The sequence below is a fragment of the Lolium rigidum genome, chromosome 4 (assembly GCF_022539505.1).
Source record: "Lolium rigidum isolate FL_2022 chromosome 4, APGP_CSIRO_Lrig_0.1, whole genome shotgun sequence".
Taxonomy (NCBI): domain Eukaryota; kingdom Viridiplantae; phylum Streptophyta; class Magnoliopsida; order Poales; family Poaceae; genus Lolium; species Lolium rigidum.
Genome location: NC_061511.1, coordinates 153,844,845 through 153,858,633, shown reverse-complemented (window position 1 = coordinate 153,858,633; position 13,789 = coordinate 153,844,845).

Here is a 13,789-nt window from a genome sequence, read left to right as displayed (position 1 = left end):
CTGAAGGTGGACTTTTTAGGCATAGATGCATGCTTGGATAGCGGTCTATGTACTTTGTCGTAATGCCCAATTAAATCTCACTATACTCATCATATCATGTATGTGCATGGTCATGCCCTCTCTATTTGTCAATTGCCCAACTGTAATTTGTTCACCCAACATGCTATTTATCTTATGGGAGAGACACCTCTAGTGAACTGTGGACCCCGGTCCATTCTTTTACATCGAATACAATCTACCGCAATACTTGTTCTACTGTTTTCTGCAAACAATCATCATCCACACTATACATCTAATCCTTTGTTACAGCAAGCCGGTGAGATTGACAACCTCAGCTGTTTCGTTGGGGCAAAGTACTTTGGTTGTGTTGTGCAGGTTCCACGTTGGCGCCGGAATCCCTGGTGTTGCGTCGCACTACATCTCACCGCCATCAACCTTCAACGTGCTTCTTGGCTCCTACTGGTTCGATAAACCTTGGTTTCTTGCTGAGGGAAAACTTGCCGCTGTACGCATCACACCTTCCTCTTGGGGTTCTCAACGGATGCGTGCTGTACGCGTACCAAGCTCTTTTTCTAGCGCCGTTGCCGGGGAGATCAAGACACGCTGCAAGGGGAGTCTCCACATCCAATCTCTTTACTTTGTTTTTGTCTTGCTTTGTTTTATTTACTACTTTGTTTGCTGCATTATATCAAAACACAAAAAAAATTAGTTGCTAGTTTTACTTTATTTGCTATCTTGTTTGCCTTATTAAAAACACAAAAAAATTAGTTACTTGCATTTACTTTATCTAGTTTATTTACTGTTGCTAAAATGGGTACTCCTGAAAATACTAAGTTGTGTGACTTCACAACCACAAATAATAATGATTTTTTATGCACACCTATTGCTCCACCTGCTACTACAGCAGAATTCTTTGAAATTAAACCTCGCTTTACTTGAATCTTGTTATGAGAGAGCAATTTTCTGGTGTTAGTTCGATGATGGTTGCTGCCCATCTTAATAATTTTGTTGAACTTTGTGAAATGCAAAAGTATAAAGATGTAGATGGTGACATTATAAAATTAAAATTGTTTCCTTTCTCATTAAGAGGAAGAGCTAAAGATTGGTTGCTATCTCTGCCTAAGAATAGTATTGATTCATGGACTAAATGCAAGGATGCTTTTATTGGTTGATATTATCCCCCTGCTAAAATTATATCTATGAGGAGTAGCATAATGAATTTTAAACAGTTGGATAATGAGCATGTCGCACAAGCTTGGGAAAGAATGAAATCTTTGGTTAAAAATTGCCCAACCCATGGACTGACTACTTGGATGATCATCCAAACCTTTTATGCGGGACTGAATTTTTCTTCGCGGAACTTATTGGATTCAGCTGCTGGAGGTACCTTTATGTCCATCACTCTTGGCGAGGCAACAAAGCTTCTTGATAATATGATGATTAATTACTCTGAATGGCACACGGAAAGAGCTCCACAAGGTAAGAAGGTAAATTCTATCGAAGAAACCTCTTCCTTGAGTGATAAGATTGATGCTATTATGTCTATGCTTGTGAATGATAGGACTAATGTTGATCCTAATAATGTTCCGTTAGCTTCATTGGTTGCTCAAGAAGAACATGTTGATGTAAACTTCATTAAAAATAATAATTTCAACAATAATGCTTATCGGAACAATTCTAGTAACAACTATAGGCCATATCCTTATAATAATGGCAACGGCTATGGTAATTCTTATGGGAATTCTTACAACAATAATAGGAATACACCCCCTGGACTTGAAGCCATGCTTAAAGATTTTATTAGTACACAAACTGCTTTTAACAAATCTGTTGAAGAAAAGCTTGGGAAAATTGATATACTTGCTTCTAAAGTCGATAGTCTTGCTGCTGATGTTGATCTTTTGAAATCGAAAGTTATGCCTAATGAAAATAATAATAATAAAATTGTTACTACAGCAAATGCCATCCAAGTTAGAATTAATGAGAATATAATATTGATGGCCGAATTGCGTGCTAGGTGGGAAAAAGAAGAAAATGCTAAAGAAGATAATATAGCTAAAGTTTGGACTATTACCACCACTAGCAATGCTAATGCTTCACATGTTGCTGCACCTCCTACTAATAATGGTAAAAGAATTGGTGTTGGCAATGTTTCCACTTCTAATGCAAAGCGCGAAAACTGCACTGAAACTGCTAAAACTGCTGAAACTGCTTGTGATAAAACTGCTGAAATTTTTTCCAACATTGGGGATGATGATCCCATTGCTTTAGATTATAATGTTTTATATTTTGATGATTGCCACATCTCTGAAGTTATAAAGTTCTTACAAAAACTTGCTAAGAGTCCTAATGCTAGTGCTATAAATTTGGCTTTCACGAAACATATTACAAATGCTCTCATAAAAGCTAGAGAAGAGAAACTAGAACGCGAAACTTCTATTCCTAGGAAGCTAGAGGATGGTTGGGAGCCCATCATTAAGATGAAGGTCAATGACTTTGATTGTAATGCTTTATGTGATCTTGGTTCAAGTATTTCCGTTATGCCTAAGAAAATCTATAATATGCTTGACTTGCCACCATTGAAAAATTGTTATTTGGATGTTAATCTTGCTGATAACTCTACAAAGAGACCTTTGGCGAGAGTTGATAATGTTCGCATTACCGTTAACAATAACCTTGTCCCCGTTGATTTTGTTGTCTTGGATATTGAATGCAATGCATCTTGTCCCATTATATTGGGAAGACCTTTTCTTCGAACTGTTGGTGCTATCATTGATATGAAGGAAGGTAATATTAAATATCAATTTCCTCTCAAGAAAGGTATGGAACACTTCCCTAGAAAGAGAATGAAGTTACCTTTTGATTCTATCATTAGAACAAATTATGATGTTGACACTTCGTCTCTTGATAACACTTGATACACACTTTCTGCGCCTAGCTGAAAGGCGTTAAAGAAAAGCGTTTATGGGAGACAACCCATGTTTCTACTACAGTACCTTTATTTTATATTTGAGTCTTGGAAGTTGTTACTACTGTAGCAACCTCTCCTTATCTTAGTTTTGTGCATTGTTGTGCCAAGTAAAGTTGTTGATAGTAAGGCTCATACTAGATTTGGATTACTTGCGCGAGAACAGATTTCTTTGCTGTCACGAATCTGGGCATAATTCTCTGTAGGTAACTCAGAAAAATATTCCAATTTACGTGAGTGATCCTCAGATATGTACGCAACTTTCATTCAATTTGAGAATTTTCATTTGAGTAAGTCTGGTGCCTCAATAAAATTCGTCTTTACGAACTGTTCTGTTTTGACAGATTCTGCCTTTTATTTCGCATTGCCTGTTTTGCTATGCTTGATGGATTTTTCTATTCCATTAACTTTCAGTAGCTTTGAGCAATGTACACAAGTGTTAAGAATGATTATGTCACCTCTGAACATGTGAATTTTAATTATGCACTAACCCTCTAATGAGTTGTTTTGACTTTGGTGTGGAGGAAGTTTTCAAGGATCAAGAGAGGGAGATGATACAATATGATCAAGGAGAGTGAAAGCTCTAAGCTTGGGGATGCCCCGGTGGTTCACCCCTGCATATTTCAAGAAGACTCAAGCGTCTAAGCTTGGGATGCCCAAGGCATCCCCTTCTTCATCGACAACATTATCAGGTTCCTCTAGTGAAACTATATTTTTATTCCATCACATCATATGTACTTTGCTTGGAGCGTCGGTTTGTTTTTGCTTTTGTTTTGTTTGAATAAAATGGATCCTAGCATTCATTGTGTGGGAGAGAGACACGCTCCGCTGTTGCATATGGACAAATAGGTCCTTAGGCTTTACTCATAGTATTCATGGCGAAGGTTGAATCTTCTTCGTTAATTTGTTATATGGTTGGAAACGGAAAATGATACATGTAGTAATTCTAAAATGTCTTGGATAATTTGATACTTGGCAATTGTTGTGCTCATGTTTAAGCTCTTGCATCATATACTTTGCACCCATTAATGAAGAAATACATAGAGCTTGCTAAAATTTGGTTTGCATAATTGGTCTCTCTAAGGTCTAGATAATTTCTAGTATTGAGTTTGAACAACAAGGAAGACGGTGTAGAGTCTTATAATGTTTACAATATGTCTTTTATGTGAGTTTTGCTGCACCGCTTCATCCTTGTGTTTGTTTCAAATAACATTGCTAGCCTAAGCCTTGTATCGAGAGGGATTACTTCTCATGCATCCAAAATCCTTGAGCCAACCACTATGCCATTTGTGTCCACCATACCTACCTACTACATGGTATTTCTCCGCCATTCCAAAGTAAATTGCTTGAGTGCTACTGATACGTCTCCGACGTATCGATAATTTCTTATGTTCCATGCCACATTATTGATGATATCTACATGTTTTATGCACACTTTATGTCATATTTATGCGTTTTCCGGAACTAACCTATTGACGAGATGCCGAAGGGCCAGTTCCTGTTTTCTGCTGTTTTTGGTTTCAGAAATCCTAGTAAGGAAATATTCTCGGAATCGGACGAAATCAACGCCCAGCATCTTAGAATCCCCGGAAGCATCCAGAACACCCGTGAGCCGCCAGAGAGGGGACACAGGCCCCCCAGGTGATAGGCCGGCGCGGCCCAGGGGTGGCCCGCGCCGCCCTATCGTGTCACCGCCTCTTCGACCCTCTGACGCCGCCTCTTCGCCTATTTAAGCCCCCTCGACCTAAAACCTCGGGACGGAAAAGCCACGGTACGAGAAACCATCCAGAGCCGCCGCCATCGCGAAGCAAAGATCTGGGGGACAGGAGTCTCTGTTCCGGCACGCCGCCGGGACGGGGAAGTGCCCCCGGAAGGCTCCTCCATCGACACCACCGCCATCTTCATCAACGCTGCTTGTCTCCCATGAGGAGGGAGTAGTTCTCCATCGAGGCTCGGGGCTGTACCGGTAGCTATGTGGTTAATCTCTCTCCTATGTACTTCAATACAATGATCTCATGAGCTGCCTTACATGATTGAGATTCATATGAGTTTTGTATCACTACTATTCTATGTGCTACTCTAGTGATGTTATTAAAGTACTCTATTCCTCCTGCATGGTGTAAAGGTGGCAGTGTGTGCATCATGTAGTACTTGGCGTAGTTTATGATCGTGATCTCTTGTAGATTGTGAAGTTAACTATTACTATGATGGCATTGATGTGATCTATTTGGTTATGTTGATCTATCTTGCACTCTAAGGTTATTTAAATATGAACATTGAATATTGTGGAGCTTGTTAACTCCGGCATTGAGGGTTCGTGTAATCCTACACAATGGTGTTCATCATCCAACAAGAGGGTGTAGAGTAGTCCTATTATGTGATCAATGTTGAGAGTGTCCACTAGTGAAAGTATGATCCCTAGGCCTTGTTCCTAAATATTGCTATCGCTGCTTGTTTACTTGTTCTACTTGCATCCGTCTTGCTCGGAATATTACCACCATCAACCACACACCAGTCCTGGACAGCAAAGCACTTTTCCGGTGCCGTTGCTACTGCTCATATTTATTCATACCACCTGTATTTCACTATCTCTTCGCCGAACTAGTGCACCTATTAGGTGTGTTGGGGACACAAGAGACTTCTTGCTTTGTGGTTGCGGGGTTGCATGAGAGGGATATCTTTGACCTCTTCATCCCCGAGTTCGATAAACCTTGGGTGATCCACTTAAGGGAAACTTGCTTGCTGTTCTACAAACCTCTGCTCTTGGAGGCCCAACACTGTCTACAAGAATAGAAGCTCCCGTAGACATCAAGCACTTTTCACGGCGCCGTTGCCGGGGAGGAAAGGTAAAGGCACTCATACTCCGGTTCCAGGTAACGAGTACTTTTCTGGCGCCATTGTGTTTGTGCTCGAAGCTATTTCCTTTAGATCCTGCAATTGCATCTTTTTGTTTCTTGTTTACACTAGTTTGGCATAATGGACAACAATGAGCTTCTTATTCTATTTCCTGATTTAAGACATGGATGGTTTGATCCGAAAATTAAAAAACCCATGGAACATATTAGCATGAACACATTGAACACGATTGTTGCTAATGATATGGAAAATTCTAAGCTTGGGGAAGCTGGTTTTGATGAGCATGATATTTTTAGTCCCCCGGGCATGGAGGAGAAAATTTACTTTGATGATACTTTGCCTCCTATTTATGATGATTATAATGATAGTAGCCTTTTGGTTCCACCTGTTATGGAGGATAAATTTGATTATGATTACAATATGCCTCCTATATTTGATGATAATAATGATAGCTACTTTGTTGAATTTGCTCCCGCTATTACTAATAAAATTGATTATGCTTATGTGGAGAGTAATAATTTTATGCATGAGACTCATGATAAGAATGTTTCATTTGATAGTTATATTGTTGAGTTTGCTCATGATGCTACTGAAAGTTATTATGAGAGAGTAAAATATGGTTGTACAAATTTTCATGTTACTAAAACACCTCTCTATGTGCTGAAATTTTTGAAACTACACTTGTTTTATCTTCCTATGCTTGTCACTTTGCTCTTCATGAACTTGTTTATTTACAAGATTCCTATGCATAGGAAGCATGTTAGACTTAAATTTGTTTTGAATTTTCTTCTTGATGCTCTCTTTTGCTTCAAATACTATTTCTTGCGAGTGCATCATTAAAACTCGTTGAGCCCATCTTAATGGCTATAAAGAAAGAACTTCTTGGGAGATAACCCATGTGTTTATTTTGCTACAGTAATTTTGTTTTATATTTGTGTCTTGGAAGTTGTTACTACTGTAGCAACCTCTCCTTATCTTAGTTTTGTTGCATTGTTGTGCCAAGTAAAGTCTTTGATAGTAAGGTTCATACTATATTTGGATTACTGCGCAGAAACAGATTTCTTGCTGTCACGAATCTGGGCCTAATTCTTTGTAGATAACTCAGAAAATTATGCCAATTTACGTGAGTGATCCTCAGATACGTACGCAACGTTCATTCAATTTGAGCATTTTCATTTGAGCAAGTCTGGTGCCTCTTTAAAATTCGTCTTTACGGACTGTTCTGTTTTGACAGATTCTGCCTTTTATTTCGCATTGCTTCTTTTGCTATGTTGGATGGATTTCTTTGTTCCATTAACTTCCAGTAGCTTTGGGCAATGTCCAGAAGTGTTAATAATGATTGTGTCACCTCTGAACATGTGAGTTTTTGATTATGCACTAACCCTCTAATGAGTTTGTTTCGAGTTTGGTGTGGAGGAAGTTTTCAAGGGTCAAGAGAGGAGGATGATATACTACGATCAAGAAGAGTGAAAAGTCTAAGCTTGGGGATGCCCCGGTGGTTCACCCCTGCATATTTCAAGAAGACTCAAGCGTCTAAGCTTGGGGATGCCCAAGGCATCCCCTTCTTCATCGACAAATTATCAGGTTCCTTCTCTTGAAACTACATTTTTATTCGGTCACATCTTATGTACTTTACTTGGAGCGTCTGTGTGCTTTTGTTTTTGTTTTTGTTTGAATAAATGCTTGAGTGGGATAGAGACACGCTCCGCTGGTTCATATGAACACATGTGTTCTTAGCTTTTAATTTTCATGGCGAAGGTTGAAACTGCTTCGTTAATTGTTATATGGTTGGAAACGGAAAATGCTACATGTAGTAATTGGTATGATGTCTTGAATAATGTGATACTTGGCAATTGTTGTGGTCATGATTAAGCTCTTGCATCATATACTTTGCACCTATTAATGAAGAAATACATAGAGCTTGCTAAAATTTGGTTTGCATAATTGGTCTCTCTAAGGTCTAGATAATTTCTAGTATTGAGTTTGAACAACAAGGAAGACGGTGTAGAGTCTTATAATGTTTACAATATGTCTTTTATGTGAGTTTTGTTGTACTGCTTCATACTTGTGTTTGTTTGAAATAACCTTGCTAGCCTAAACCTTGTATCGAGAGGGAATACTTCTCATGCATCCAAAATCCTTGAGCCAACCACTATGCCATTTGTGTCCACCATACCTACCTACTACATGGTATTTCTCCGCCATTCCAAAGTAAATTGCTTGAGTGCTACCTTTAAATTTCTATCCTCTACCTTTACAATATATAGCTCATGGGACAAATAGCCTAAAAACTATTGTGGTATTGAATATGTACTTATGCACTTTATCTCTTATTAAGTTGCTTGTTGAGCGATAACCATGTTCCTGGGGACGCCATCAACTACTCTTTGTTGAATATCATGTGAGTTGCTATGCATGTCCGTCTTGTCCGAAGTAAGGGAGATTTACCACTTATTTAATGGTTAGAGCATGCATATTGTTAGAGAAGAACATTGGGCCGCTAACTAAAGCCATGAATCATGGTGGAAGTTTCGAGTTTTGGACATATATCCTCAATCTCATATGAGAAAATTAATTGTTGCTACATGCTTATGCATATAAGAGGAGTCCATTATCTGTTGTCTATGTTGTCCCGTATGGATGTCTAAGTTGAGAATAATCAATAGCGAGAAATCCAATGCGAGCTTTCTCCTTAGACCTTTGTACGAGCGGCATAGAGGTACCCCTTCGTGACACTTGGTTAAAACATGTGCATTGCGATAATCCCGGTAATCCAAGCTAATTAGGACAAGGTGCGGGCACTATTAGTATACTATGCATGAGACTTGCAACTTGTAAGATATAATTTACATGATACATATGCTTTATTACTACCGTTGACAAAATTGTTTCTTGTTTTCAAAACCAAAGCTCTAGCACAAATATAGCAATCAATGCTTCCCTCTGCGAAGGGCCTTTCTTTTACTTTTTATGTTGAGTCAGTTCACCTATTTCTCTCCATCTCAAGAAGCAAACACTTGTGTGAACTGTGCATTAATTCCTACATATTTGCATATTGCACTTGTTATATTACTTTGCATTGACAACTATCCATGAGATATGCATGTTACAAGTTGAAAGCAACCGCTGAAACTTAATCTTCCATTGTGTTGCTTCAATGCCTTTACTTTGAATTTATTGCTTTATGAGTTAACTCTTATGCAAGACTTATTGATGCTTGTCTTGAAGTACTATTCATGAAAAGTCTTTGCTATATGATTCATTTGTTTACTCATGTCATTTACATTGTTTTGATCGCTGCATTCATTACATATGCTTACAATAGTATGATCAAGGTTATGACGGCATGTCACTCCAGAAATTATCTTTGTTATCGTTTACCTGCTCGGGACGAGCAGAAACTAAGCTTGGGGATGCTGATACGTCTCCGACGTATCGATAATTTCTTATGTTTCATGCCACATTATTGATGATATCTACATGTTTTATGCACACTTTATGTTATATTTATGCGTTTTCTGGAACTAACCTATTGACGAGATGCCGAAGGGCCGTCGTCGTTTTCTGCTGTTTTTGGTTTCAGAAATCCTAGTAAGGAAATATTCTCAGAATCGGACGAAATCAACGCCCAGCATCTTAGAATCCCCGGAAGCATCCAGAACACCCGAGAGCCGCCAGAGAGGGGACACAGGCCCCCCAGGTGATAGGCCGGCATGGCCCTGGGGTGGCCCGCGCCGCCCTATCGTGTCACCGCCTCTTCGACCCTCTGACACCGCCTCTTCGCCTATTTAAGCCCCCTCGACCTAAAACCTCGGGACGGAAAAGCCACGGTACGAGAAACCATCCAGAGCTGCCGCCATCGCGAAGCAAAGATCTGGGGGACAAGAGTCTCTGTTCCGGCACGCCGCCGGGACGGGGAAGTGCCCCCGGAAGGCTCCTCCATCGACACCACCGCCATCTTCATCAACGCTGCTGTCTCCCGTGAGGAGGGAGTAGTTCTCCATCGAGGCTCGGGGCTGTACCGGTAGCTATGTGGTTAATCTCTCTCCTATGTACTTCAATACAATGATCTCATGAGCTGCCTTACATGATTGAGATTCATATGAGTTTTGTATCACTACTATTCTATGTGCTACTCTAGTGATGTTATTAAAGTACTCTATTCCTCCCGCATGGTGTAAAGGTGGCAGTGTGTGCATCATGTAGTACTTGGCGTAGTTTATGATCGTGATCTCTTGTAGATTGTGAAGTTAACTATTACTATGATGGTATTGATGTGATCTATTTGGTTATGTTGATCTATCTTGCACTCTAAGGTTATTTAAATATGAACATTGAATATTGTGGAGCTTGTTAACTCCGGCATTGAGGGTTCGTGTAATCCTACACAATGGTGTTCATCATCCAACAAGAGGGTGTAGAGTAGTCCTATTATGTGATCAATGTTGAGAGTGTCCACTAGTGAAAGTATGATCCCTAGGCCTTGTTCCTAAATACTGCTATCGCTGCTTGTTTACTGTTCTACTGCATCTGTACTGCCTGGAATATTACCACCATCAACCACACACCAGTCCTGGACAGCAAAGCACTTTTCTGGTGCCGTTGCTACTGCTCATATTTATTCATACCACCTGTATTTCACTATCTCTTCGCCGAACTAGTGCACCTATTAGGTGTGTTGGGGACACAAGAGACTTCTTGCTTTGTGGTTGCAGGGTTGCATGAGAGGGATATCTTTGACCTCTTCCTCCCTGAGTTCGATAAACCTTGGGTGATCCACTTAAGGGAAACTTGTTGTTGTTCTACAAACCTCTGCTCTTGGAGGCCCAACACTGTCTACAAGAATAGAAGCTCCCGTAGACATCAGCTACCTTTATATTTATATTCTTCATCTTTGCAATATATAGCTCATGGGACAAATAGCCTAAAAACTATTGTGGCATTGAATATGTACTTATGCACTTTATCTCTTATTAAGTTGCTTGTTGTGCGATAACCATGTTCCTGGGAACGCCATCAACTACTCTTTGTTGAATATCATGTGAGTTGCTATGCATGTCCGTCTTGTCTGAAGTAAGGGAGATTTACCGCTAGAATGGTTAGAGCATGCATAATGTTAGAGAAGAACATTGGGCCGCTAACTAAAGCCATGATCCATGGTGGAAGTTTCAGTTTTGGACAAATATCCTCAATCTCATATGAGAAAATTAATAATTGTTGAATGCTTATGCATTAAAGAGGAGTCAATTATATGTTGTCTATGTTGTCCCGGTATGGATGTCTAAGTTGAGAATAATCAATAGCGAGAAATCCGATGCGAGCTTTCTCCTTAGACCTTTGTACAGGCGGCATAGAGGTACCCCTTTGTGACACTTGGTTAAAACATATGTATTGCAATGATAATCCGAGTAATCCGAGCTAATTAGGACAAGGTGCGGGCACTATTAGTATACTATGCATGAGGCTTGCAACTTGTAAGATATAATTTACATAACACATATGCTTTATTACTACCGTTGACAAAATTGTTTCTTGTTTTCGAAACCAAAGCTCTAGCACAAATATAGCAATCAATGCTTCCCTCTGCAAAGGGCCTTTCTTTTACTTTTTATGTTGAGTCAGTTCACCTATTTCTCTTCATCTCAAGAAGCAAACACTTGTGTGAACTGTGCATTGATTCCTACATACTTGCATATTGCACTTGTTATATTACTTTGCATTGACAACTATCTATGAGATATACATTTTACAAGTTGAAAGCAACCGCTGAAACTTAATCTTCCTTTGTGTTGCTTCAATACCTCTACTTTGCATTATTGCTTTATGAGTTAACTCTTATGCAAGACTTATTGATGCTTGTCTTGAAAGTACTATTCATGAAAAGTCTTTGCTTTATGATTCATTTGTTTACTCATGTCATTACCATTGTTTTGATCGCTGCATTCATTACATATGCTTACAATAGTATGATCAAGGTTATGATGGCATGTCACTCCAGAAATTATCTTTGTTATCGTTTACCTGCTCGGGACGAGCAGAAACTAAGCTTGGGGATGTTGATACGTCTCCGACGTATCGATAATTTCTTATGTTCCATGCCACATTATTGATGATATCTACATGTTTTATGCATACTTTATGTCATATTTATGCATTTTCCGGCACTAACCTATTAACGAGATGCCGAAGAGCCAGTTGCTGTTTTCTGTTGTTTTTGGTTTCAGAAATCCTAGTAAGGAAATATTCTCGGAATTGGACGAAATCAACGCCCAGGGGACTATTTTGCCACGAAGCTTCCATAAGACCGAAGAGGAGACGAAGTGGGGCCACGGGGCGCCGCCACACTAGGGCGGCGCGGCCCAGGGGGGCTCGCGCGGCCCTTTCGTGTGGGGCCCCCGTGACGCCTCCTGACCTGCCCTTCCGCCTACATATAGTCTTCGTCGTGAAACCCCCAGTACCGAGAGCCACGATACGGAAAACCTTCCAGAGACGCCACCGCCAATCCCATCTCGGGGGATTCAGGAGATCGCCTCCGGCACCCTGCCGGAGAGGGGAATCATCTCCCAGAGGACTCTTCACCGCCATGGTCGCCTCTGGAGTGATGAGTGAGTAGTCTACCCCTGGACTATGGGTCCATAGCAGTAGCTAGATGGTCGTCTTCTCCTTATGTGCTTCATTGTCGGGTCTTATGAGCTGCCTAACATGATCAAGATCATCTATCTGTAATGCTACATGTTGTGTTTGTTGGGATTCGATGGATAGAGAATACTATGTTATGTTGATTATCAATTTATATCTATATGTTGTTTATGATCTTGCATGCTCTCCGTTATTAGTAGAGGCTCTGGCCAAGTTTTTACTCTTAACTCCAAGAGGGAGTATTTATGCTCGATAGTGGATTCATGCCTCCATTAAATCTGGGACAGTGACAGAAAAGTTCTAAGGTTGTGGATGTGCTGTTGCCACTAGGGATAAAACATCGATGCTATGTCCGAGGATGTAGTTGTTGATTACATTACGCACCATACTTAATGCAATTGTCCGTTGTTTGCAACTTAATACCGGAAGGGGTTCGGATGATAACTCGAAGGTGGACTTTTTAGGCATAGATGCATGCTTGGATAGCGGTCTATGTACTTTGTCGTAATGCCCAATTAAATCTCACTATACTCATCATATCATGTATGTGCATGGTCATGCCCTCTCTATTTGTCAATTGCCCAACTGTAATTTGTTCACCCAACATGCTATTTATCTTACGGGAGAGACACCTCTAGTGAACTGTGGACCCCGGTCCATTCTTTTACATCGAATACAATCTACTCGCAATACTTGTTCTACTCGTTTTCTCGCAAACAATCATCATCCACACTATACATCTAAACCTTTGTTACAGACAAGCCGGTGAGATTGACAACCTCACTCGTTTCGTTGGGGCAAAGTACTTTGGTTGTGTTGTGCGGGTTCCACGTTGGCGCCGGAATCCCCGGTGTTGCGCCGCACTACATCTCGCCGCCATCAACCTTCAACGTGCTTCTTGGCTCCTACTGGTTCGATAAACCTTGGTTTCTTACTGAGGGAAAACTTTCCGCTGTACGCATCACACCTTCCTCTTGGGGTTCCCAACGGACGCGTGCTGTACGCGTATCAGTCATCAAGCTAAATTTCTGGCGCCGTTGCCGGGGAGATCAAGACACGCTGCAAGGGGAGTCTCCCACTTCCAATCTCTTTACTTTGTTTTTGTCTTGCTTTACTTTATTTTATTTACTGCTTTATTTGCTTTCTTATATCAAAATACAAAAAATTAGTTACTTGCATTTACTTTATTTACTATCTTGTTTGCGTTCTCATTATTAAAAACACAAAAAGATTTGTTACTTGCATTTACTTTATTTTGTTATTATGACAAGTCCTGTAGTTGATACTCTGTCACCTGAGGAATTGATCTTTACTTTTAAACAAGGG